Source organism: Chionomys nivalis, chromosome 6, assembly GCF_950005125.1.
Source record: "Chionomys nivalis chromosome 6, mChiNiv1.1, whole genome shotgun sequence".
NCBI classification, from domain to species: domain Eukaryota; kingdom Metazoa; phylum Chordata; class Mammalia; order Rodentia; family Cricetidae; genus Chionomys; species Chionomys nivalis.
Genome location: NC_080091.1, coordinates 79,184,187 through 79,211,645, shown reverse-complemented (window position 1 = coordinate 79,211,645; position 27,459 = coordinate 79,184,187).

Here is a 27,459-nt window from a genome sequence, read left to right as displayed (position 1 = left end):
TCCATCACTCATAATGTTATAACTACTTTTTGCAGTGTTAAGGAAATATTGATTTGAAAAACAATGGTAAGGTAGTAAAGAAATCACGCCACTTTCTCTAAACATATGAAAAAATATTCTCCTCTGTGGATATTTCAAGTCAGGAATTTATTTATTCAGTTGCTTTGTATTGCAAAACAAATACCTTTACTTTTTATCTTGCTATGTTTAAAATTTTGGTTTGACACTCATCAGTTAAGAGCACACATTATTCTTGGAAAGGAACTAGTTCAGTTTGCAGCAACCATGCCTGGAATTTTACGACTGTCTGTAGTTCTTGCTCCAAAGGATACAATGCCCTCTTCCATCCTCGAGACATATATCATTCACCTGCACAAATTATAGCCAGATACACACAAACACAAAACAAAACGTAAAACTAAAATATTTATTCAAGCAAACCATTCAGCTGGAGGTAAGGCTCAGTTGTTAGGAGGATTGACTGCTCTAACAGAAGACACAAGTTCCATACCCAATGCACAAGTGGCTCAGAATCATCTGTAACCACGATCCTAGGGGATCTAATCTCTTTTATGGCCAATGTGGGCAATTCACACACATTGTGCCCAGACATACATACCTTCAAAATACATGAGCACATGACATAAAATGGATATTTTTTTAAAAGCCTTACTTTACTTTCTTGTTCATATCATTACTTTGGAATTTTAAAAATAATTATTAACCACTCTGATCACTGAACTATAAATCCATCATTTTCTTTTCTACCTGTAATATCAACCAAATTTATTAAAATATGATGTTTTCTAGATCCATCCATTTGCCAGCAAATTTCAAGATGTTGTTATTTTTTCTGCTGCACACAATATCTTAACTGAGACTCTCTCAGATCATTCTAGGTTGTATCAACTTGACTGTTAAAGTTAACTTATGCTTGTTATGCCCTTATGGATACATTTATTTTTTGCTTCAGTCCAAAAGACTCCAATACTTATATTTTGTAGAGCTGCCTTTGTGGTCATGAATTTACTTTGCATATTTTAACATATAATTTTTATTTCTGCTTCAGTTGTAAAAAATAATTTTAAGTGGTATGATAGTCTGGATTGTCATTGGTTGTCTTAACTTGAAATAAAGATTCCAGTCCCTCCTGCTAAAAAAAAAAAAAAAAAAAAAAAAAAAAAAAAAAAAAAAAAAACTATGGTTTGATTTAAATTCAGGTACCAGGGTCCATACTTGGCAACTTATTTACTACACTCACCATTTTTTTTTTTTGCCTTTCCAAAAAAAAATAAAAGTTTTCTCATTACCTTGACAAATAAGGAGTAAAGGCTATTTGTTTTGATGCGGTAAAAAAATCTCAACAGAAGCACATGCTGAATCCTTTCTCTCCCACTACCAACAGCATAATTGTTGTTTGACACAAGTGGGATTTTAACATCCAACATTTTTCAGAGTTGGAAATCTGTGTGAAAGAGGTTATGTATTGTTTTACCTTCTTATATTGCAGTATGATATTCATGAATAGAATGTTGGACTTTGTTGAAACCAATTTTTAAAATTGTTTTTTGTGCCTTGAGCATGTGCTAGCACAATATATAGCAAAATATATTATATTTTGGCAGCAAATATACAGTTGATTTATGAACATGTGTGCCTTACTGTTTTATGAACTAATTAATTTCCCACAATGAAATGTTGCATGAAGGATGATTTGTGTACATAGCCAAAATAGCAACTAGAGTCAGACTACCCCTGAAGAAACAGATATATTTGGCTAAATATAAAGTCAAAATCAAGATAGACTGTGCTAAAAAAATCTTGAGTGGTTTAAGTTTATCAAGTTTGTGTTTCTGAGCTACTCACTTCTACTGAATTTGTTCACATGATAGATTCTTCCATCCTTCCAGGTAACTTGATCATCTTTTATTCTGCATATATTTAAATTCAAAATTTTAGTAGTCCATTTTGTATATCCCTCCTTTCCAGTGTGTATGGGGACAAACACATTAATGAACACAAAAAAAACTTTATTTTTGAAGTTTTAGATAAGCCAATGTAATCCATGTAACACAAAAGAGACTTCAGTTTAATGGAATTTCTTGTGATGAATAAGACACCTCCTTCTCCATCTCTTTGATTTACTTTGTTTTGAGTTCTTAGGATAGGTACACCATCTTGCTTCTTAGATCCATTTGATTGAAGGATATTTTTCCAAACTTTTAGAGAGAGAGAGAGAGAGAGAGAGAGAGAGAGAGAGAGAAAAGGGAAGGAAAATCGGACGGTAAGAAGGAATCGAAATAGACTGTGTGATGGTGGTGCAAACCTTTTATCTCAGAGGCAAGTGGATCTCTGTGAGTTCGAGGCCAGCCTGGTCTACAAGAGCTAGTTCCAAGACAGCCTACAAAGCTACAGAGAAACCCAGTCTCAGAAAAACTAAACAAAAAAAAAAAAAGAAGGAATAATGTATATCACTCATCCATTAAGTTAAACTTGCTGCATTTAAGCTTCAGTGTCAGTGTCAAAATCAATTAGGTAATATTTGTCTATAATACAATATGACATGTCACCAGAATTTAGACGTATCAACTCTCAAGGGACCTATATATCAATCAATAAAAGAAATTTAAAAACAGTTAACTAATTTTACTTACCAGAAATTTGCCAAATACTAAAATATACTACTGAATAATTATTTTTTAAAAATATTTATTTATTATGTATACAATATTCTGTCTGTGTGTATGCCTGAAGGCCAGAAGAGGGCGCCAGACCTCTTTACAGATGGTTGTGAGTCACCATGTGGTTGCTGGGAATTGAACTCAGGACCTTTGGAAGAGCAGGCAATGCTCTTAACCTCTGAGCCATCTCTCCAGCCCCCACCACTGAATAATTAAAAAATTATGTTGGTAATGGAAACACAGCTCTTTAATCCCAACAATTTGAAAGTAGAAACAGAGGTAATGTAATTTTAAGCTTCATAGGAAGCTTGAGTATATACTAGGTTACAGGATGCCCTACCTCAAAAACACATAGCAAAACAAAAACAAGCAAACAAAATTATGATATTCAGAATATATTATTCCTACCTAATGAATTATTAATTAATTATTACAACATTGAAACCATTGCAGAGATCTAGTAATATGTAACAAGGTGTGATATGTTATAATATACTAAAAAGCAAAACTCATTAAAAAAAAACAAATACATCAGAATCCAACACTAACATCTAGATGTTAAATTACCTCAGGTATAAAAATAAATTGTAGGCGGGCGATGGTGGCGCACGCCTTTAATCCCAGCGCTTGGGAGGCAGAGGCAGGTGGATCTCTGTGAGTTCGAGACCAGCCTGGTCTACAGAGCTAGTTCCAGGACAGGCTCCAAAGCCACAGAGAAACCCTGTCTCGAAAAACCAAAAAAAATAAAAAAAATAAAAAAAATTTAAAAAATTGTAATTAAAGCTTAAATTTTGCAAAAAGAAAGAGCACAGAAGCTTGCAATCTGTGACACGAGGATTTCAATATATTTATATCTACATCAATGCATATGTAGCAATCTAAGCATATCTTTAAGAAAAATGCACATTTCTTACCTATTTATGTGATGTGTAGTTTTAGAAATACTTAGTGCCTTTAAAACTTCATACTTTACGTTGAGTTATGAGGTTTTATGTAGTAAGTACATTACACTTGAAAAACATTTTTCTTCAAGGAACATAACCATATTGGCAGATTCCTAGAGAGAGGAAACACTCCAAAAATGCAGATGAGTAGTGTGATGAAGCAAGCATCTAAAAGACTGAATTCATTATATTTCTGGCCATTTCTATTCATACATAAAAGGTGAATCATTGAATTGAACAGTTTTCCCCTCCCATCCTGCCGTTAACTGATCCACTGAGAAATATTTCAGCTCCATCTGTAATCAGGGTTGTGTGTCAAAATAAAGACCATTACACTATCAGTGACTTCAAAATTATTCAATAATTATATTATTGGTCTTCAGTGAGAATCTGGCAATTTTGATATTAAATAAGCTTCCATTTGACAGTTTGCCAATTTGGAATTATTTTCTAAGACATAATTATACTGTTTTTATTTGGAAATATCGAAACAAAATGAATCTTATGTTCAAAATTTTAATTTCAAAGAATAATCATTTCATATTTACACCAGAGCAATCTGCATTGTGATTTTTTTGTATATTGATATATAATTGTTTTACCATAAAGAATAATGTTGAATAGAGTTTCTTTTTTAGTTTGAACTCATATGATAAATTTCTAAAGGATTTTGTGATGGTTTCAAACTTTAATATGTTACATCATTTATTATTTAATATTGCTACTGTTTTACATTTAAGATTGTCATATAATTTTGAATAAAGAAGGCATAATTTTACTTGTGTAAACCATATGACATACACCAAAATATTAATAAGGCATTTATATTTTATGAACAAATAGTATCATGAACAATAAATAAATTTAAAGTTACCATCTGTCCTAGTTAGGGTTTCTTTGCTGTAAAAAAAGAATATAACCAAAATGATCATAGAGATGAAAGGGTTTACTTCAATTTATAACTCTCAGATCACATTTTCAGCCTATAAAAATTTTTTGATAGACAAAGATTGCATTTTATAGAAAGAATCTCTGTTGATTCTAATCTAGTCAATGTTGTTAGTATAAAATAAGACTCTCCACAACAGAGCACGAGCTTGGTCTTGTCTCTGCCTTTTCCTCTTTTACTTTTTCCATTTTTTTCTAGATCAATAGTGATCATGACATGAAGTGGGAAGTGCTTTTGTATATGTGTTGCTTTTATTGGTTAATAAATAAAGCTGCTTTTAGCCAGGGGTTTAACAGAGTAAATTCAGGCTGGAAAATCTAAACAGAGATGTAAAGAAAGAGAGTAGACAGAGTCAGGGAGAAACCACGTAGTCACCCATAGGAGATGAACACACTGGAATCTTGCTGATAAGCTACAGCCACGTGGCAATACACAGAATAATAGAAGTGGATTAATTTAACATACGAGTTAGCCAGTAATAGGCTTAAGATTTTGGCAAACAAATTTTTGCAACTAGTAAAGACTTCTGTGTGATTATTTTTGAGTCTGGGCAGCAAGGAACTGAACAAGCAGCCTCCCCCAACAATGACCTCTAACTTATTTATTATAGAACTGTGTGAAATATAATTTCCACGTTACTGCTCCTTTTGTCTCTTGCATGTTTTATTTTTTAAAGTGACTCTTCACCAGGACAAATTTTCAGCCTTTCCATTCCCTCATCCCGTTTTCACTCCAGGAACTCTAGTATATGTACTAGTTTGTTTCTTTTCCCAAGCATAGGCCTTTCAATACTGGGCTTCCTCAAATTTTCTTCTTCCCTTTCCTACTTAAGAGGATATTTTAAATTTTTTTAACGAGTTCTTTTCTACAAATATATACCTCAAAAATGGTGTCAGTTTGATTTGAAAGGATTTTAAGTCTGGAATCTAAATGATATTTTCATTGATGAGCATTCTAAGTTATGTGTAGTGGCTCAATACAGGTATTCAGTAAGTCTGCCTCCTCAGGGTCACATAGTAAGATGATTGAAAAATTACCTTATACTACAGTTCATATTCATGGAGCAATCCATTAGTTAGTTAAGAATGCTTCATAATGTGTGAATAAATATGTAAGGTCATATTTTTATGGTTATCATCCTATTTATCTTAACTGTGTGCTTCTCTCCAAGGTTCTTTCTAAACCAGTGTTCCTTCAGCTTCTCACAGATGGTCTATGGGTACAGTTCATGTGAAGGAGATAAGTAGACCACTCCTTTCTCAAAAGGAACATTCTTTAATGTTGTTCTTTTTGCTTAACGTTCTTAATGCTCTCTTAAAACACACTCATAAAATCCTAAAATTAAAGAAAAAAAGAAAAATAAAATAAAATCCTGAAATTAGACAAGATACTTTCTCTTATGGTTTTTTTTTTTCTTTTTTCCACAAAACCATTAGCTCTCTGCTGCCACTCTCCACAGATTTCAAGGGACTTTGTCACCACACTTTGGTGTTTTCTTAAAATCCCAATGTCATGGATTTCTTAAAATCTCACCAGCCATGAATTTCTTAGAAGTTAAATTTTCTTTTTGGCATTCGATTTTTAGCACTGCACATTTTTTTTCCATAACACACTTTGGTTTTCTACTATCCTTTCTGAGATTTCCAAATTCAATTTACTGATGTCTGTGTTTTCTTTGCAGGAGTCCACATCTTTCCAAATAATTTTAAGCACGAACATGTGCAAATATCTGTAACTTAGAGTTATAATTCCTTTTACCACAAGTCTGAGAGTAGTGATTGCACAGCACCAGACGTACATGGGGCATTTGAAGAAGCTAGGAGCTACTATTAGCAGCAATCATTCTTGTGATGATTCCAGAGGCTTCAATGTTTTCTTGAAGCACCAATTGCTCAACTTCTGTATTTTCTTCTCTACTCGAAAGATACACTTATGATTTATACCTAACAAAATAGCTATGTGCAAAATGCTGCCAGCTATGTATCTCTAAGTTTTTAAACTTCCACTCACTGTAAGGACTTTTATCTCTTTTTTATTGCTTAAATAGAGTAACAAAACATACATATTCAATATGATTGATGCAATGATTTTTCCAATACAATTAGGAGGTATGATTATTTTACAAAGCAAGTAATAAAAACAAACAGTTGTGAGTTCTTGAATATTGCCATATGGGGTGGTACATGTAGCTGGATACATCACAAGAATATTCATGTCCATGGTTTAAAAGCACAGAAGGAGACCTTGTTGCTAAAATATCACTTGTGTTCTCAGAGGAAAAGATCTTCTAATTGAATAACATATGGGATCTTATTTATAGAAATCTTCTAGAGGACACTGAAGTACATATATTTTGGCACTGAGCTATTTTCTATAAATTCAATGAGAAATCCTCTGAAGTCGAAGGTAAGTGCTTCTATTAATTCAATGAGAAATCTTCTGAAGTCTGAGATAAGCAAAATAAGTGCTATATGATTTGACATAAATGTGCATGTAATGTCTCATCTCTAATTATCTTCAGTTGCAAATATTGTTGTGCTGCAAAATATGTGCTTAGCAGATGAACTAATCACTTGGAATTAACTAACAGAACCCTGTTCATGTAGCAGATTTGATCTCCTGCTGAAGGAGATGTATTTATAGCAGAGACTATCTAGATTCCTCATTGAAGTTCAATGTACTGTGAAAGTTAAGAATTTTTTTCTATCTGAAATTTTAACTGTCATAAAACATTTTAACTAAGATATAAAAAGTAAATGAATTATTAAATACATGAGAAATATTATGATACAGATATTAAAATTATTCTTTACCTGAATAAAATCAATGATCAAAACATTAACATTCCAAGATAATAATAATTATCAATACAGAGTCATAAAAATAGTAGACTTCAAATGTTTAAGTACCTTGAAAGATTTTTCAAATTTGACTTCAAAAATTCTCATTTATTTAAAAAATACAATTTATATTACACAATAAAAAGTGTTGCATACTATAGCAAGTCTTTCTTTTTGGACTTTCTTTGACCAACAAGCCCCAAAATATGACATGAAATTCATTATTAATTATGAATGTTTGACCTTAGATTAAACTTGTTCCCAATTAATTCTTATAAATTAAATTAATTTACTTGTATTAATCTAATTTCTGCCACTTCTTCTCCTCACTTCTTCTCTATTCTGTATAGTTCACTCACTAGTACTACCTTTCTCATTCCTAATGTTCCTATCTCTGCCAGAAGTTCTGCCTATCCTCTCCAGCTATTGGTTGTTCAACTCTTTATTAAACCAATAAGAAGGTGCTTTAGCACAGACATATTGTCACAGTGTACAGAAAGATTATCTCACATTTCCTCATTTTTTTCTAAATAAAAAAGAACAGTTCTAACACAGTAAAACCACATAAAATAAGAATAATTATCAAGCAAGAATTACATTCACACTGTCTAGACCTTTAGTATTTGGCATAATTGGAGAAAATACTTTAATATATATTCTAGATTGGTGAATTCAATGTTATATACCTAAACCACTTTCTATCATAACTTGTATTAACAACCTAAAATATATTTTTAAACTTTAAAATGTTTTCTCATATAACAACTTAAGCTTTTATGTATCTGAACCTTTATAAAGTTTATATCTATTTTGTACTTTTATTTGATGATGTAGTAACAAAGGAAATGGTACAACTATCTGAAATATCACCCAAATAAGCAGCTAGTGCAGAGCAAACAACTTTCAAAACTATAGAAATAGCAGAGACAGCTGGCTGCCTGGATAGTCACTCAAGTTTCATCTGCAACATTAGGGTATCATCATTTTCATCCTATATATAGGCCTAGAATACTTGAAAGACTTGTCTGTGAATCAGAGATTTTCAAAGACTGACATACTCTGTCTTGGGAAAGCTTGGTACTCACACTTTTGTGTGCCCTGCTTGTCCACTTTAGACAACATATTGTCAACAGTCAAGACAAGGGCAGTTTCTTGATCAGAGACTGCCATGCCTCATTGAAAGCAAGCTCCACATGGAGTGTCTTTTGATGCCCATTCTATTGTCCCAGATTAGGGAAGTTAGAGGGCAAGCACTGGGGCAGATGGTTGTACCTATACAGTAGAACTCTGGCTGTTCAAGAGCTCAGTTTCACTTCAAGGAATCTTAAAAAAGCCATGTCTCTGTATGCTGTGACCACTGGGCTTTCTTAGGAGACTGTGGTTACTAGAAAGTTCATGTCTAGCTTTATGCTTGGAATTTTTCAGCTTTCTCAGACCCTATGTGGAGATTCATGATCCCCATGTTGGGCACCTATTGTCAAATTTTCTTTGAACTGTCAGCCCCCAAATAATGACCTAAAGACTTATTAATTACAAAAGCTTAGCCTTAGCTTAGGCTTATTACAAGCTAACTCTTATAAATTTAACTACCTATTTCTATTAATCTACATTATGCCAGATGGCTCTTTACCACTCCTCCGTTCTGTATGCATGATTTTCTCTTGTCTTGCTCACCAATTCCACCTCTCTTGTTTCCAGAGTTCCTATCTCAGAAGCCCTGCCTAGCATCCCCTGCCTAGGTATTGATCATTCAGCTCTTTATTAAACCAATCCAAAGGTGCTTTAATAGAGACACTCCTTCATGGTATACAAAAACATCCTACAACAGCAGGTTTATCTTGTTTTCCTTTCTCGGGCTTACAACCACTGTTATGAGCAACTCTTATTCTGCTTCTTCAAAAGATTTTTAAGTTCTTGACAGTTTTCTTACAACTGAAATGTCAAGCCATATCTCTAATAAACTGTAAAAGATAAAGAATGTAGGGGGCTGGAGAGATGGCTCAGCAGTTAAGAGGACTGACTCTTCTTCCAGAGATCCTGAGTTCAATTCCCAGCAACCACATGGTGACTCACAACCATCTACAATGAGATCTGGTGCCCTCTTCAGGGGTGCAGGTACATATGCAGACAGAGTATTGTATTCATAATAAATAAATAAACAAATCTTTAAAATAAAGAATGTATCAATATCTAAAACTATAACATCTCTATCTCTATATATTTATAAAGCTTAATCCATTTAAAAATATCTAAAATTGGTTTGAAAAGGTCATAGCAAGTAATAAGGATAAATCCTAGTCTCACTGCTAGTGGTCCCATAGTCTTCCTCAGCCATACAACTGTCACCCACTTTCAGAAGTCCTAGTTTGGTCTTATGCTGGTTCCCTCATTGTCAGACTGGAGTTCATAGGCTCCCGTTAGCTCAGGTAAACTGTTTCAGTGGGTATCCCCAACATGGTTTTGACCTCTTAGCTCATATTCTCATTCCTCTCATTCTTTGACTGGACTTTGGGAGCTCAGACCAGTGCTCTGCTGCAAATATCTACATCTACTTCCATATGCCGCTGGATATAGGTTCTATGAGACATTTAAGATAGTCATCATTCTGAACTCAGGGCAAGGCCAGTTCAGGCATCCTCTCCACTATTGCTTAGGGTCTTAGCTGAGGTCACTCTTGCAGATTCCTGACATTTTGGAACTCATTTTTTTCTAGAGTGATATATTGCTCAGCTTAGATATATTGGGGATGGCCTTGGTCCTGCCTCAAAACAATGTACTAGACCTTGTTGACTCCACATGGGAAGACTTATCCTCTCTAAGGAGTGGATGGGGGGAGGGATAGGTGGTTGGGGACGGGGAAGGTGGAGGGAGCAGAAAGAGGGGAGGGAGCCGGGCGATGGTGGCGCACGCCTTTAATCCCAGCACTTGGGAGGCAGAGACAGGTGGATCTCTGTGAGTTCGAGACCAGCCTGGTCTACAGAGCAAGTTCCAGGACAGGCTCCAAAGCCACAGAGAAACCCTGTCTCGAAAAAAACCAAAAAAGAAAAAAAAAAAAAAAAGAGGGGAGGGAGTGGAAACTGGATTTGGGATATAAAATGAAAAAGATATTTTTAAATAAATTAAAAAATAAATCTAAAACATCTAAAAATGTGTGTGTGCATGTGTGTGTGTGTGTGTGTGTGTGTGTGTGTGTATTTCCAACTTTCATTGAATAATTTGGATAGGATCTAATGTGCGGATAAATTAAAAAAAGATGACTATATATCAATCTGCAATGATAACAACACACACGTATACATACACACACACACACTGAAACATGCATAGTCTCTCTTATACTCACACATATGGATAGTCTCTCTGTCTCTCTTTCTTTCTCTTCTCATATAGGTGACACATAATGGGGATGGCTCCTGACAAAGAAAAATGTGAAATTTCATTCTGTCATGACAGAATACAGCTTTGAAACTCATGATTTACTGAATTCTAAAATTTTATGTTAATATATTTTTGTTTGGTTCTTGGTTGATTATAGATAATTGAACCCATAGAAAATAAAAGCATAAGAGAACACTGCACATGAATAAAGTAGTTTCAAAACTGAAACCTTTACTTCTATGAGAAACAACTTCATCAATTCAATTGTCTCCCTTAAAGTTTCTTCTATCATTAAACTATGAGCAGTAATAAGACACTCTAATTGGTTAATCATTTTCATTGTTATATATACTCTTTCAAATGTGATTACTGATGACAAAATCAGTCTTTTGATATATTCTATATTCCTCCTGATATTATTTAGCTACTTTTTAGCTAATACATAATTAAAGTCTCTTCATTTATGTACAGTTAAGATTTTCAACATGTATATATGCACATTTATACTCTGAATAAACTTTGAAACCTAAATCAAAGAAAATATATTTATCACCCTAAAATTAGTTTAGATATTGTATTTTAGAGGAATAATATCTATTTCCTATAATAAATGAATATTTCACTCACAATTTAGATTTATAGGCAGTGGTATGTGAATTAATTTTGGTGAAACAATACCAATTAAAGTCTTTCATCTTTCACAAATAAAATGATTTTTAGACCCTTTTTCTGAGGTACCCTTTCTCCCTAAGTCTTTTTTTCTCTGTTCTCCTTCTCTTCTTCCTTTTTGTATTTGTTATCATTTTTACCAACCTGTCTTTTTCTTAACTGTCTCTCTTGTTCCCCAATGTTTTCATTATACGGTTGTATTTATCACAGTTCAATTTTTATTAAATATTTGTTGAGAGGAAATAGGACCATTTCCTAAATTATTTTGAATCCTTGAAAAAATTAATTGCACTTGTTTGTCCATTTATGTGTTCCCATGTAATCAGAGGCTGCTGGTTCATTCCCAGCCCCCCAAATCAGAAATAATCACACAGAAACTATATTAATTAAAACATTGCTTAACCTATTAGCTCAGGATTCTTATTGACTAACTCTTACATTTTAAATTAACCCATTCTTATTATTTTTTATTTTACCACAAGGCTTGTAGTTTACTAGTAAGGTTCTGGGGCATCTGTCTCCTTCAACAACTATATGGTGTCTCTCTGACCCTATCTACTCTCTCTCTCTCTCTCTCTCTCTCTCATATATATATATATATATATATATATTTAAAGAATAACTATTCATCTGAAAATATCTCTGTACCTTTAGAAAACCTAACATGACTACAAGCTTGACTATTATAGATGATTATTAATCTATATTTTAAATACACATTACATTTTAAATGAGCTGCACATACACAATACCTTAATCAAGTGCTGAAATATACATATAGTAAAATTTACCTTAAATTTGTATCAATAAACCTAGATCCATACCAATGCAACCTGGCTATATTCTGTTTTGCAATAAGACAAAGAAGCTTATAAAACCAATAAACCAACACATATACAGACAGACATTCCACATCATTCCCAGTTTAAAACTTTTGTTTTCACTTGGGAGACAGAGGCAGGCGGATCTCTATGAGTTCGAGACCAGCCTGGTCTACAGAGCTAGTTCCAGGACAGGCTCCAAAGCCACAGAGAAACCCTGTCTCGAAAAACCAAAAAAAAAAAAAAAAACTTTTGTTTTATGTCCACACATTTGCTAATAAACTATTGTCTTTGTGAAGCTTCCCAAAAATCATTATTATAAATCTTTTGATTTTCTTATTATAGTCTTTACATCTTCTCCATGTATTGTTAGTACCTATGTGTTAGCAGAAGCTGTACATTCATTTCCTGGCTGCTCAGGCCTGAAGCTCAGGCCTGAAATAATCACACAGAACCTGTTTTAATTAAAACACTGCTTGTCAAATGATGTTGGCATATTGTTAACTAGTTTTTATATCTTAAATTAATCTATCTCTATTAATCTAGGCATCACCATGAAATCATGGCCAACAAGAAAGATTACAGCTGACTCCCACAGATGTCTTTTTCCTTTGGCAGCTACAAAGTGACTCCTGACTCCTCTTTTATCTGCTTCGTATTCCTGCCTTACTCTATTCTGCCCTGTTGTAGGCCAAAGCAGCTTTATTCATTAACCAATAAAAGCAACACATATTCAGAAGAACTCCACACACCATTTCCGTTTTCAGTCCAAATAAAAATGAAGGTTTTTATTTTAACATAATAAGATTACAAACAATAAAACAGTTATCAAACAATAATTAGGGTTACAGGTCAGGTAGTGGTGGCACATGCCTTTAATCCTAGCACTCAGGAGGCAGAGGCAGGTGTATCTCTTCAAGGTTAGCCTGGTCTATAATAGCTAGTTCCAGGACAGGCCCCAAAGCTACAGAGAAATTCTGTTTCCAAAAAAAAAAAAAAAGAATTATAGTTAAAATATTAAGTCCATTTATATTTGGCAAATGAAGGATATTACTCTATCACTTATCCTATCTTTGTGAGTCTAAAGTTTTATATCTAACCTATCTTTTATAATAACTAAGAAAAGTATAACTATCTGTTCTTCAACTCCATTAAAGACTCTAGATGGATATAATATTACCTAAGTAAACAGGAAGTGCATTTTAAGCAACTTCTAAAACTTTAGAATTGATGGAAACATCCTGCTCTGTAACATTGTTCTTCTGTAACATTGGGACATCCAATCTTCATACTAGAGAGGCCATCGTGCCCAAAAGACTTTCCCATGTAGCAAGAAATTTGAAGATCTGTTTTGCCTTGTAATGGCAAAGTTCATAGCTGCTTTCTTCTGTATCTTACAAAATGTCTGGCATTTATTCTTGAAAGCAGAAACCATGAAGGATTATTTCCCCTTCTTTAGACAACTTCAGCAGTCATTTTTCTTTGAGGCCTGCATGTTTACTTCATACAGTATAACATCAAGTAGTGTAGGCAAGAACAGATTATTGCCCAAATGACTAACCAACTCTATAAGGAGCCCCTTTGATATCCATCTTCCTCTAGAAGTAGATTGGTGATGCCAGGAGCAGATGTGTCTCATTGTAAGGAAAAGTCCTAAGTTCTTAAAACATTTTAAATTCCATATTCTATTAGTCTTTTAAAGGCTTAAAGAATACCTATCTAACTGAAATATATCTCTATATATCTAGAAAATCTCATTAACATGATGACAAGCTTGACTATTATGATTATATATTAACCTATATTTTTAATTATTCGTTACATTTTAAATGAGCTGCACAAACACAGTACCTTAATCAAGTGCTAAAATATACATATAATAAAATTTACCTTAAATTTGTATCAATAAATCTAGATCCATATCAATGCAAAGTATTTATCTCTATAGCATATCCCCCTTTAAATGTAAACAAACATTTATAAACAATATTTGGGAATTTGGGCATAGTTCTTGCCAAACTGCTTCCTGCTTTTTGGTGGGTGAAGTAATTTTGGGCTTAGCAAGGATCTTTCAGGAGGTGTTGTTCCATAAAACCACATTAATCTGGAAGAAATTCACAGGTTCTCATTCTCTGTGGGACAAAAGGAGAACCTTTTTTTCAATACAACATATCCTTCAACCCAAATATTGAAGTGAAGATCCCTTTAAGGTATGTAGGCTTAACTTAACAGCCCATACAATAAAATGTCTCTTCTGTACTTAGCTCATTCACAGTCAAAAATTCAAAGAAAACATAGTCCAGACTCTTTATGGATATTTCATCTTTACATGGCTTATTTTTCATTTCTCCTTTAAGCTAAGACTGTCTGTACTGTGTCTCTTTAAAGACTTTGTTTTCCTTTTTTTAAAAAAAACCATTTACTTCTTTTTATAAATGTCTTTATGCTTTTTTTCTCCTAAAGGCACGACTAGGACTAAGGGTGCTTTGTCTTTTAGTACCACCCATCTCAACATGGTGGAGGTCCATTCACTGCCTCGGAAACCTCCAGGTGGGAACTGCCCTCACCACCTCAACTCCAGTAACCAGGTGGCCCATGCTATCACTTGCAGCACACTGCCCACAAACCCCATTCAAGTGCTCAGCCACCTGAAAGAGCCAACGTTTGTGCTACCCAAACTAGGAAGCCACCATTTCTTATGCTGTCAGCGAACCTTTTCTTAAAGGAAATGTGGTGTCCCTGCTAGCTGCCAACAAATAGAGTCCATCAGAAAAAAAAAAAATGTGGCTTCAAAGAAGCTGCACTAAACTCTGTTCTTTTCTGTCTAGAATTTTTTTCAAGTTCTCTCAGATTTTATGTGGATGTGGTTGTTGACAGGGGCTGCTTGAACCATCGTATTTCTTTTCAATTCTTCTTTTATTTTATACTGTGATAATTTGGCATCATTCCAAAGATATAATAATAATAATAAATATCTCATATAGTTACTCTCCCCTTCGGGGAGCATCTCAAATCTAGTTATATCTGTATCCAGTCAAATTATCTACTAAGAAGAAATGTTATGAGTACTTTACTCATTTATTCAACCATAACTGTGTAAGTAACAATCTGAGACTCATGCATGATGAAATATTTCATTGATGCATAATTTACCAAAGATAAAAGAGCAGAATCAAAGAATTGACTGTCTCCTGAGAGGAAAGCCAATGTATTATAGATTTCCAGTTCAACCACTGGGGAAATGGCCTTTATTTCTGGAATTACTGCAGATCCGAGGCTCAGAATGTCTTTCTATGGGATGCACATTTAGAATCCTTTAGATAATGGTCATTCTCATTTTCTCTCAGTCTGTGTCTCTTTCTCTTCAATGTGTATCACTTTTTCACTATTATTAGAACATAATCTGACTATGTAGACTTGGTCAGCTTCATCCTCACCACTTACATGTTGGAATTTATAGGTAGGTACTACTATGCTTATCTATAATTAAAAATTTGTTCTCTTAGAAATGGAAATTATAATTTACAACTTTATTACTAGTAGCTATTTCTATTTTAGTATCACAGCAAACACTTGGAATTCCCACCAAAGAATGTTGATACAGAACATTTAGAACTTCTTCAAGAGTAAAATATATTTTACTCAACAGTCTTTACTCTACTAATGGCTACCCCTTAGTTCTGGTCTTTGGCAAGAACAAGAAACCCTACTCTTTGGGGGAATGAAAATGCTTGAATTAAATCAAATTCTTCTCAAGAATGCAGTATGTCATCTCAAAAGATTTGGAGGTGATGGGTGGACCAGTCATAAGAACATAAACAGCGATAATTGATGCATTCTGTAGCTTTCAAGGAGCAGAAATTTCAGTTGATTTGTCTTATTCTGTATAGTATTAATTTTTGTCATTTAACTTGAGATCTAAGCTCTAAAAATTGTTTAGTTTAGGCTTATACTGGTCTCTCAAATATTTAGAGTGTGGCATCCTTCTAAGAGGAATTTGTTAAGAAAGTTAATGACTTTCTATTCTATTTGACGTAAAGTTGAGAAGATGTACATTACCAGGCAAGAAATAATTTGTCAAATATTGTAGTTTCTACTAACAAGCATAGATAGAAATACACATTTTCATCAGTGACACTAAACACCATGAGTGTTAACATATCTTTTTGAAGGATAATGGACATAAAAAAATCCAGGAAACATTTGTCAGAATATTGCCGTGGAATCAAGTCTTTAAATTATGATGTAGGTGGGTCTTCTTTCTATGTGTTGCTTTAATTGGTTAATTAATAAAGAAACTGCTTGGCCTGATAGATCAGAACATAGGTGGGTGGAGTATACAGAACAAAATGATGGGAAGAAGGGATGTGAGGCAGTCGCCTTGCTTCTCCTACCCAAGACGGACGGTGCTTAGAATCTTTCCAGTAAGCCACCACTTTGTGGTAGTACACAAATTATTAGAAATGAGTTAATCAAGATGTGAGAGTTAGCCAAAAAGAGGTTAGAACTAATGGGCTAGGCAGTGTTTAAATGAATACTGTTTGTGTGTTGTTATTTCAGGTGTAAAACTAGTCATGCGGGAGCAGGGCAGGACAAAAAGCAGGCCTGCCAGCAGCTCATCACTACAAAAAAAGGTTCATATAATGTGCCTTTTTTCTGCTTGCCAAGCTTTGATTCCTGGGATAATTGAATGTTAATATCTATGGCATTCACTATACAGTTTCTTTAGATAGTTGTAGTTGTCCTAGTCTGTCAATATATAAATGGAAATTTAATACTACAAAGGGCTGCATTGTTGAAATTCACACATTTTGTAAGAGGTTAAAAAGTACTAAATAAAATAAGCCTTCATGTGGGGTATGTGTTAGTCTAGTCATCTTAACAGTCCCTTAATTCTTAGTATCAAAAATGTTAATCTCATTTGCTATCCTTGTTTGTGTCATGGGACATCACTAAGAACTACTCAAGATGTTGTCATCTTGCAGCTGTATACACTGTAAACATTTGCTAGATTTCTACTGGTGTGATGGCAAAACTACAGGAACCAAAGTGATTTATGGATGTGTAATTAAACTTTAGTCACTCAGCTGGTTCATTTATCTTTGCTCAGACATTCTTAAATTATTCCAGTATTTTTTTTTTTTTTGGTCTCCTTGTTTTTTCTTCTTATTATCATTAGGTGAGACAAAAAGGCTAAAGGGGCGTTGACAGGCAGAAGATTACTTCATGTATGGTTTTGGTTTAATTCTGACTTCTCTTTTTCATTTATTGAGAAATACTTAATGATTATCATCTGTTCTTTCTACCAGAGTATCAAGAGAATCCATGTCAGGTAATCAATGTGAACCTTTACTGGAATATCTGCATATAAAAAGCACAGAGGAAAGAAGCCCCCAAGACAGAGGCCACCAGTGGCTTTTCACACATTCCCTACTTCAGCAAGCTATGCTGAAGGTAAGCAAGCTTCAGTTGTGAGGGTCGTGATCGATTTGTCTCAATATTTACTTGAGACAAATTACTTGTGTGGTTTTCCTTAGAATACCAGGTCTTTAATAGCCTGAGAAAGGTTGTAGACATTTATTGTGTTTGCTATACAGATTAATGTAAAATTCCTCAAGCTCCTTGTATCTTAAGACTAAGAGAATTCATTATAAATAATTAATTTATATTAATATACTCAAAATTTAATGTAAAATGCATTTTATAGCAAAGAAGAAACATCAATATACCATATGTTTCATTGAGCTTCAAATTTTCCTTGCAAAAGTTTTCTAGACTATGATTTAATATGCCTTGTGTTGTCTTTATAGTTCCAATGGAGAATATATAGTAAGATTTATGACTGAATGCCACCATTTTCTTGTTATATAGTAATACATGACACATGTTCACAAGAATTAACTCAGGTCAGTTAGGAATTCTGTAATTGGTTTTAAAATTTTCAGGATATGGTATGAAAAGGCACATTTCCTTCAGTACCTTGCAGCAAGCTAAATATAAAGAATGTAGGTGTCACTGCACTGTCTGACATGACTCCCACAGGATATCAAGTACCTTGTCCTGACAGGTAGCTATCTCTCAAACAGACTCCAAGAGTCTGTTTCTGGGTTTAAACAAAATTGTCAAAAGAATTTGTGGTTTCCTTTTCTTGCTAGCAACACTGCTATTACACCTTAGCACTGTTTTACAGTCCTGCTATGGCTATTGTGCTCATAAAGAAAAATTTTAATGGTTTCTCTTACCAGAGTTACCACTAGATCAGAGACTAGCCTATTCTTTACTTTTTATTTTGGCCAGTATAACACAAATTAAAAGTAGCATTAATTATATATCAAAGAAGAAAGAAAGTCCAAAGAAGTCAATCTACACTTAAATTTCTATGTTGAGGAAAACTTTTAGTTTTAAATACTGCACATCTTTTTTAATAACCTTTTTAAAACAGTCCATATGCCATTCAGTTGTATGACTTAAACTTGATAATTCATTGAGGCCTGGGTAAGTTCCCATGGATTCTGAATCCATCACACAAACAGTTCAAAATCTATCATTATCTTTTCCCAAATTTCCTAAAGCAATCACTAGTTAATCCCAAACTCTTCCGTCCCACCCTTTAGCAAACACTGATTTAGTGTCTATTTTTGTCAGCTATGCATTTTTCATAGAAAATGAAAACCATACACACAGTATGTTCACTTTTATCACTAACATCTCTTGCTTTTAATTGCTTTTTTTAGAATTGTTCATGCTATATCCTTTTTCCTTTACTGTGGATGATATTGCATTGTGTAGGTATACAATATTTTAAAAACTCATTCATCACACTTTGAGGTTTCTTTATCAGTTCTCATGAAAATGAAATTATAAGTATTTGAATGGGGGTTTAATAATATATACTTTTATTACTTCTTTGAGAATTCCATAGATTACTATAATGTATTCTTGAACATATTTACCTTAAGCTTCTTTCCTCACTCCTTCCATATCAAAATTAGCTTCTCATAGGAGGACTGAAATCTGTACCTAATCCATGAGTGCAAGATTCAAATAGCAGTTTGAATAAATCTATTTAGCTAAAATTAGTAGTAGCAGCAGTAGGTTACCACTTAGGCCTAGGTGCCTAAGTTTTCACCAGACTTATAGAACCAGGCATGCATTTTCTTCTATGGAATATGTCTTAAACCTAATCAGAAAATGGGTGGTTCATTTCACAACTTGTAACATTGCATCAATTCCTTGTCAACGCATTAATTATTGTAATTTGCAGGCTTCACAAGTTGGTAAAATTGTTGATGACATGTCTTTTCCAAAATATTTTATTGGAGGGTGAGGACCATGGGAAAGAGTGGAAAAGGAGAAGGGAAGAATGGAGAGGAGAAAAATATATAGCACAATAAAAACAATAAAAAATAATAAATTATAAAACTAGCCATGAGAAAGGAAGCTTCCATGTTTAACAATTTTATTTGCCATACCCAACCATTAAGGTGTGTGGTGTCATCAGCAAGAGAATATTACTGACAAGTTTTTTTGATCAATTAAAATTCATGAAAATGGGAAATATTTCTAATCCAGACAACCACATTTAATTCTCTGGATCATAGTTAATAGACACAGCATCATTCAGGAAGCATTCAGTCCAATTTCAAAAGTATATTACCAGTCCAGAAGGAAGAAATGGGGAGCATTGTGGGGAAACATTGAATCAAAGAAAAACTGAAACCCAATGAGGTAAATCATAAACTGAATCTCTATGCTTTGCATCAAAGGGCTTACATGATTCTGTCTTCCAACTTTCTTGCCTACAGCATCTTCCACATTGCATCTCCCCACTCCCTGTATCCTCTCCTAGGCAGTACAGTGTAATTATAGCATTTCCATATTTTGTCACACCCATAGAATCCAGACTTAATATTCATAACTTTGTTTAATAGCATCTCAAGGCTTTCCAGCAGAGATGCCCCTGCCACAGATAGTTTAATTTCAGAAGCTCTACGAACCTTCAGAGGAAAAATGTACAAACTTTTGCTGAAATTTTAGGTTTCCTGGTGCTATTTTTCTTTCAACAGTATATCTTGGAATTCTTAGTACCTTACTTGCTGTTTTTCCATGCAGAGGCACATAAAAATTACTAAAAACAACCCTGCATTGGTTAAGTATTACACTTTCTTGAAGTTCTTTCCACCAAATGAATTAGTTTATTACTTTGAAAATTCAGCCTCAGAAAAGTCGTCAGAATGAAAGGAAATGGAGTAGAGATTTTTCTTCTTTTATAAAAATTCACAGGAATGACCTCTAGCCCAGTTGCTGTTAAAAGCTTTCTGTCCCTCTAAACCCTCCAGTGCCAGGCCCTTACAGACTGCTTTGCTTTCCACACTGCCAATGATAACCTACTCTCTGATACTAAATTATTTATAGTTTAATTTTCTGTTTCTGTGGTATAGAACTATGGTCAGGGCAAATAAGAAAGAGTATATGTTGATCTACCACTCCAGAGGGATAAAAGTCAATCATGGTAGAGAAGCGTGGCAGCAAGTGACAGGCATACAAGCAGGAATAGGAAGTAGAAAATATGGAGGACATTTCTCCATACTTTTCTCCATAAGCCATCACACATTGAAGCATGAGAGAGAAGCTCAGAGAGATAAATAAATTAGGGTTCAATCTGAAGACCAGAAATGCAAAGCAGTCAGCCACTGGTTCTTACCTTGACCTCAGTGCGAAATGGCAATCCTGCTTCCAGGAATCTCAGAATGAGATTGAGTTTGAGAGGTGCCTCCTTCCATTTTATAATCTTCTCTGGGGCTAGGATTAAAGGCATCTGCCACTGGGATTAAAGACATGCATTGCTCGGTTCCTAGTGTGGTTTCTGGGATTAATGGTGTGTGTCAGAATGCCTGGTCTGTAAGGCTGACAAGTGAGGCTGTTTTACTCTCTGATCTTCAGACAAGCTTTATTTATTAAAATACAAATGAACTACCACTACAACCCACACCAAGGGCTTTGTGATTAAGTACTTTACCATTGAGCTACAATCCCAAACTCTCTGCATAGATCTTGAACTAGAAATAGACTAGATGTCCTGACTTTGGTAATTACCTTTAAACTTAACACATGATGCTAAATACCTTGTCTTGCCTCTAATCTGTTCTGTTGCTTTTCTAGATTGAAATCACAGTGCTTGTGTTCAACTAGAAATATTTTTTAGTTGGCAGACTAAGATACCCATAGAATAATCACACAAACTCATATTTGTGAATGCAATTATTGATACGGAGAAGGAAAAAGGAGAGTAAGTCAAAAGAGGATAGGAGCATGAGAAATAGACAGAAATGAGAGAGGGGAGGGGAGAGAGGACAGCAGTAAAGTAGCTATTGAGAGTGATGTAATAGAAACTTGGATCTCATGTACACTAAGTGGAAAACAGATACTGTATTTCCAATTCCCTCGTGAGTTAGAAAACAAGACATATTTAAGACAGGATATAAGAGGTTTTTTATTTTGTTTTGTTTTGGTTTGGTTTGGTTTTAACGGACATATGGTTTGTAGCATAAATTTTAGACAGAAACACATACTGAAGAGTCACAGGATCTCCAAGAGCAAATCACTGGGAGGAAATCTAGGACTGAATACAGGAACCAAACTTTGAAGAAACTTATACTAACCAGTTTATATTCATTCTTCAACCACTCATAGAAACAAATTTTCAAGAAGGGAATTCATAAAAAGTCAAACTGAGTTTTTGAGAAATATCTGTGGTACCAAGTATGATATAGATACCATTGGATAAGAAGAAAGACATGTTTTTATTTCTTGAAAGAGTTATTATAGATAATGATAACTAGCAGAATCAAGATTGTAATACTAGGGTATTCCAGATAAAGATGACATCACACAGAATGTTCTAACAGAGATACACATGTGCACATGTACATTCATATAAACTCATATTTAATACTAAGGAATAATGTTTATTTAACATTTCATAATAATTTTAATTTTTCAAATTATAATTACATTCTTTTTACTGTTAGGCATATTTTAAATAAATAGTTAAACTTGTGATAATAGCAATTTTGCAAAAGTATTCCTGTATTTACTTGATATTGATAGTTTTATTCATCAAATAATTTGTTGAAATAAATGATAGGCACATGATTTAGGCAATGCTGGTAAAATGAAAGTATTGGCTGAAATGAAAAATATGGCATGACTCTAAACCTTAAATACTTCAAAGTCACACAGATGGATTATACAGCTATTGCTCATTTATAGCACAGGAAAATGGAAACAGAAACCTCATTTAGACAGAGGCAATATTGTAGAAATGTTGACTTTAATATATTTTCATTTATTTAATGAATCCATTTTTGTGACATAAATGGATTTGCCATGCAGTCACAATATGAACAAGCCACAAAATCTGGACTTGAGTCATGGTTTAAATTTGATAGTATGTGTCTAAGTGTCTTTATGAAAAATTAAGGTTACTTAGATGATAAATGAATTTCAGAGAGCATTTTCCTAGATGGAGTCACAGTCTTATGATTTTGCTTCTTATTCTTGTCTTATGAAATGTTAGATGTAGGAGTACAAAATCCAAACCTTACCTGGAATCTACTTTTTCAAGTGTTGAGCCTGTGAAGTGACACCTTTGATAATAGACTGAAAGTGTATGTTATGTTTTTCTTTCTCAGATTTCCGTTTTCTTTCTTTTGTTTTCTGTGTTGGCTTGAAAGAAAATGACAATCAAAGGGAGTGGCACTATTGGAAAGTGTGACTTTGATGGTATGGATATGCCCTTTTTGGAGGAAGTATGTCACTGTGGGGGCAGAGTTTGGGGTTTCCTATGTTCAAGATACCTTCACTCTCTTAGTCAACTTCCTGATGCCTGCAAGATGTACTTCTCTCAGTTACTACTTCAGAACCACATTTGCCTGCAAGCCACCATTCCCTCCACCATAATGATCATGTACTGAACCTCTGAAACTATAAGTCAGCCACCCCAGTTAAGTGTTTTCTTTTTAAGAGTTGCTGTGGTCATGGTGTCTCTTCGTAGCAATAAAACCCCTGAATAAGACAATGAATGGAGTATTGCTGTGGCAGGACTGACGGTCTGACCATTTTTTTCTTGTTGTTGTTTGTTTGTTTGGAGTAATATGGTCTTTGGGAGTTGGGGTTACAAAAGCAACAGAACGCTTTAAGCAATGTCTTATCGGTCAAAATAATAGGAGCATAGAAACAGTGGTTCTTTACGTGTGACTTGATGAACTGTGGGGATCAAGAGGTTTCAGAGCCAGGTGGTGGTAGTGCACACCTTTAATCCCAGCACTCAGGAGGCAGAGGCAGGCAGATCTTTTTTGATCTTTGTGAGTTTGAGGCCAGCCTAGTCTACAAGAGCTAGTTCCAAAACAGGCTTCAGAGCTACAGAGAAAGCCTGTCTTGAAAAACCAAAAAAAAAAAAAAAAGAGAGGTTTCAGAGGAGAAAATTTTAGCATGCTGCCTAGAGATCAGTTTTGTGTTATTATGGTGAAGGTTACCTGAGTCTGCCAGAGTGTAAAGTGAAGAGTTTTGTATTAATTCCATTATTCCATTGACAGAGGACATCTCAAAACAGCCTAGTTCAGACTCTCTCATGTGGTTATTAGTGGTAACTCTAATGAAAAGGAACAAGCTTAGCAGAATAAATTACAAAGTGTAAATTTTGAGGATAAAAAGAATACCAGAGGGTGGAGCCAAGTCTTGTGCACAATGAGATAAACAGATTAAGAAATAGATTAAAGAGAGTACTTACCTCAGGGCAAGTTTCTACCCTTTTGAGTTTCCAGCTTGTAAAAAGAAACTAAAGAAAAGCCTAGAATCATGTGTGGTGGTACACACCTTGAACCTCAGCATTCCAAAGGCAGAGGCTAGCAGACCTCTCCGTCTGAGGCCAGCCTGGTCTATAGAGTCAGTTTCAGGATACCCAACTTTAGTCAGTGAATGACAGAAAGCTAGTGAAGACGTAATTGAACAAGAGGCCATGTTCCAATACCAGCAAGCAGAAAAATTTGGCAGCTTCAGCTCCATGGTTCTGGCTTTAGAGTTAAGAACAGAAGAAAGGAGTTATGGAATAAAGTTGCTGAGGCCAGGCATGTGTCAAGGGTGTCCATGAATGGAAGTTTAGAAAGGCCATTGCATGAAGCTGGGATGTTGAAGCCTGGGTTTCCTTGGAGAAGCCAAGATATTAGAGATGCCGGAGTTGTTGGATACTTACCAAGGAGAGCTTCTAGCAGGGAGTAAAAACAGTTGAAGAGTGTGTTGCAACTGAAAAGAATTGTGGACATAGAGAGTGTTTTGACATCAGACACAGAGATGAAGAGTTTGCAGTTTGTCCAGATGACTTTTGGTCTTGCTTTGGTACAGTATTTCCTCACTATAACACTATTATATCACTATATGCCCTTCCCTTTACTTTGGAATGGTATTGTACGGTACATCCTGTGCCATTATATGTTGAAAGTATGTGGGTATGTATATATATATACATATATATGGGATTACAGTTAAGAGCTTGCATGAATCTCAGAAGAGACTGAATTTTGAACTTTTAGGAATTGTGGAGACGGTGATAGATTATGGGAACTTTTGAGGTTGGACTGAATGCATATTTGCATTATGATATGGTTACAAGCCTTTGTGGGTTAAGGTGTGGAATGTGGTGGTTTGAAAGAAAATGACTCCCAGAGGGAGTGGCACTGTTAGAAAGCATGGATTTATTGGAATGGGTATTATAGTGGCATTTTATTTGTATTTTATTAAATGAAGCTTGCCTGAAGATCAGAGATTAAAACAGCCCCACTAGTCAGCCTTACAGACCAGCAGTGGTAACACACACCTTTAATCCCAGTAGCCACACTTGTTGCCATAGAAACCAAGAAGTGCATGCCTTTAATCCCAGTGGTTTATGCCTTTTAAACAAGTCCCAGAGAGGATTATAAAATGGGAGGATACAGCACTCAGACACAGTTTAATTCTGAGATTTTTGAAGGCTTGGTTGCCATTTTCTAATTGAGGTCAAGGTAGGAGCCAGTAGCTAGCTATATTGCTGTTTTGGCTGAACCCCAATTTCTCTCTCTGAGTTTATATTAATTGTGCTTCAGAGTAAGGTCTTGTTAGAGGAAGTGTGTCACTGTGGGAGGCGGGCTTTGAGGTTTTGCATGCTCAGGATACTCCCAGTGTCTCAGCTGACTTCCTGTTGCGTACAAAATGTAGGACTCTCAGTTGTTACTTCAGTACCATATCTGCATGCATGCCAATTCTCCCTCTCCTGATGATAATGGTCTGAACTTCTGAAACTGTAAGGGTACCACCCCAATTAAATATTTTTCTTTTTAAGAGTTGCAGTGGTATCTCTTCGTAACAATAAAAAGCCAGCTAAGACATTTTCCTTCCCTTTTCTCCTTCCATAACATTCTCTGACTGTTGCAGAGACCCTATGGCATATGATATTATTTGTTCCTAACACTATTGCTACAGATACTATTAATAAACACTAAAATACACTGAAACATGAAGCAGATAAGTTTTTAACAGTATTAATTTATTACAGCCAGATAATTATTACTACAAAGACATATAAAAACTATTGGCAAAATATTAGATAGACTTTCTCACCTTTTCCTTGATCTTCCTTCTGTAAATGGAGACTGTTCATTCATTTTTCCAGCTTCCCAGACCCCAATAATAATGCAGAAACTATATTAATTATAACACTGTTTGACTGATCATTTAGGCACATTCCTAGCTAGTTCTTACATCTTAAGGTAGTCCATTTCTATTAGTCTGTGTATCACCACGAGGTTGTGGCCTACTTGTAAGGTTCCAGTGTCTGTCTCCTTTGGCAGCTACATGGTGCCTCCTTGACTGCTATTCTCTCTGTTTTTATTCTGATTTCCTGCCTGATTTTACTCTGCTAAACCATTGGCCAAAGCAGCTTTATTCATTAACAATTAAAAGCAATATATATACAGACATCCTACATCATCCCTCCATCACCTTTATTACATACAGAAAAAAACTTTTAACTATGGAATATTATTTGAGCTATATAGATGCTTTTTTTCTGAAAATATTCCCCAAACACCATACATTTGTAAGTCATCATCAAAAAATATTGAAACCTAAATATTATTAAGGGTCCTGAAACTTAACCTGTCAATAAAATGACATGTGATATCATCTCTCCTCCATTTGCATCTTCCTTCCCAGCCCTCTCAGTCAGTCACCAATAACCAATTATAATTTGTATTCTATTGATCTGAATGAAATATCATTGTTCCTAATGATTGAAGCTAAATATCAGATAGTCATTTCACACACTATCATTTTTCTGTGTTATTATTATTGTTATTGTTATTATTATTATTATTAGCGGTTACATTGGTGTTTTGAGGCACCTTTTTATAACTCTGTCTGTCCTAGAACTTGCTCTGTAGACCATGCTGTCCTTGAACTCAGAGATTTACCTGTCTCTGCCTCTTAAGGCCTGGGATTAAAGACACAAGACTTCCAGTGGTGAATTAAAACCAACCACAAAAACAGTCACAACGAAGCCACAAAATCTTTGACTTACAACTTGACTTGCCTACAAGGTATGCTGGGACGATGGTGACTCAGTTTTTGGAAGGGGCCAACAAAAAGAAAAAGAAAAAAAGAGAAGAAAAGTAATGAAATTATTCCTAACAATATTCTCCTATACTCTAATCCATATCAGAGAGTTTTTCTCCAGAAGCTGACAGAGAAATCCACAGACAAACATTAGGTAGTATTTGAGGAACCCCAAAAGAGGGACAGGAAGGATTATAGGAATAAAGGGTTCAAGGATTCCAGAAGTATACATCCCACATAATTAACTAAAAAGGGCTCATAAGGGCTCATGGAGACTAAAGTGACAAAGTGTACCCTGTATGGGTCTGTAATAAACTCTGGCATACATTCTATGGTTGTTTAGCTTGAGGTGTTTAGGTTTATCTCTGACTCTTTTGCCTGCTCCTGGGATTATTTTCCTCCTACGAGGCTGCCTCATCCATCCTTGATATGAGGCTGTGTGCCTAGTCTTATTACATTTTGTTATGCCATATTGGGTTGATAGTCCTTTGAGGCCTGTTCTTTACTGAAGGGAAACAGAGGAGGAGTGGA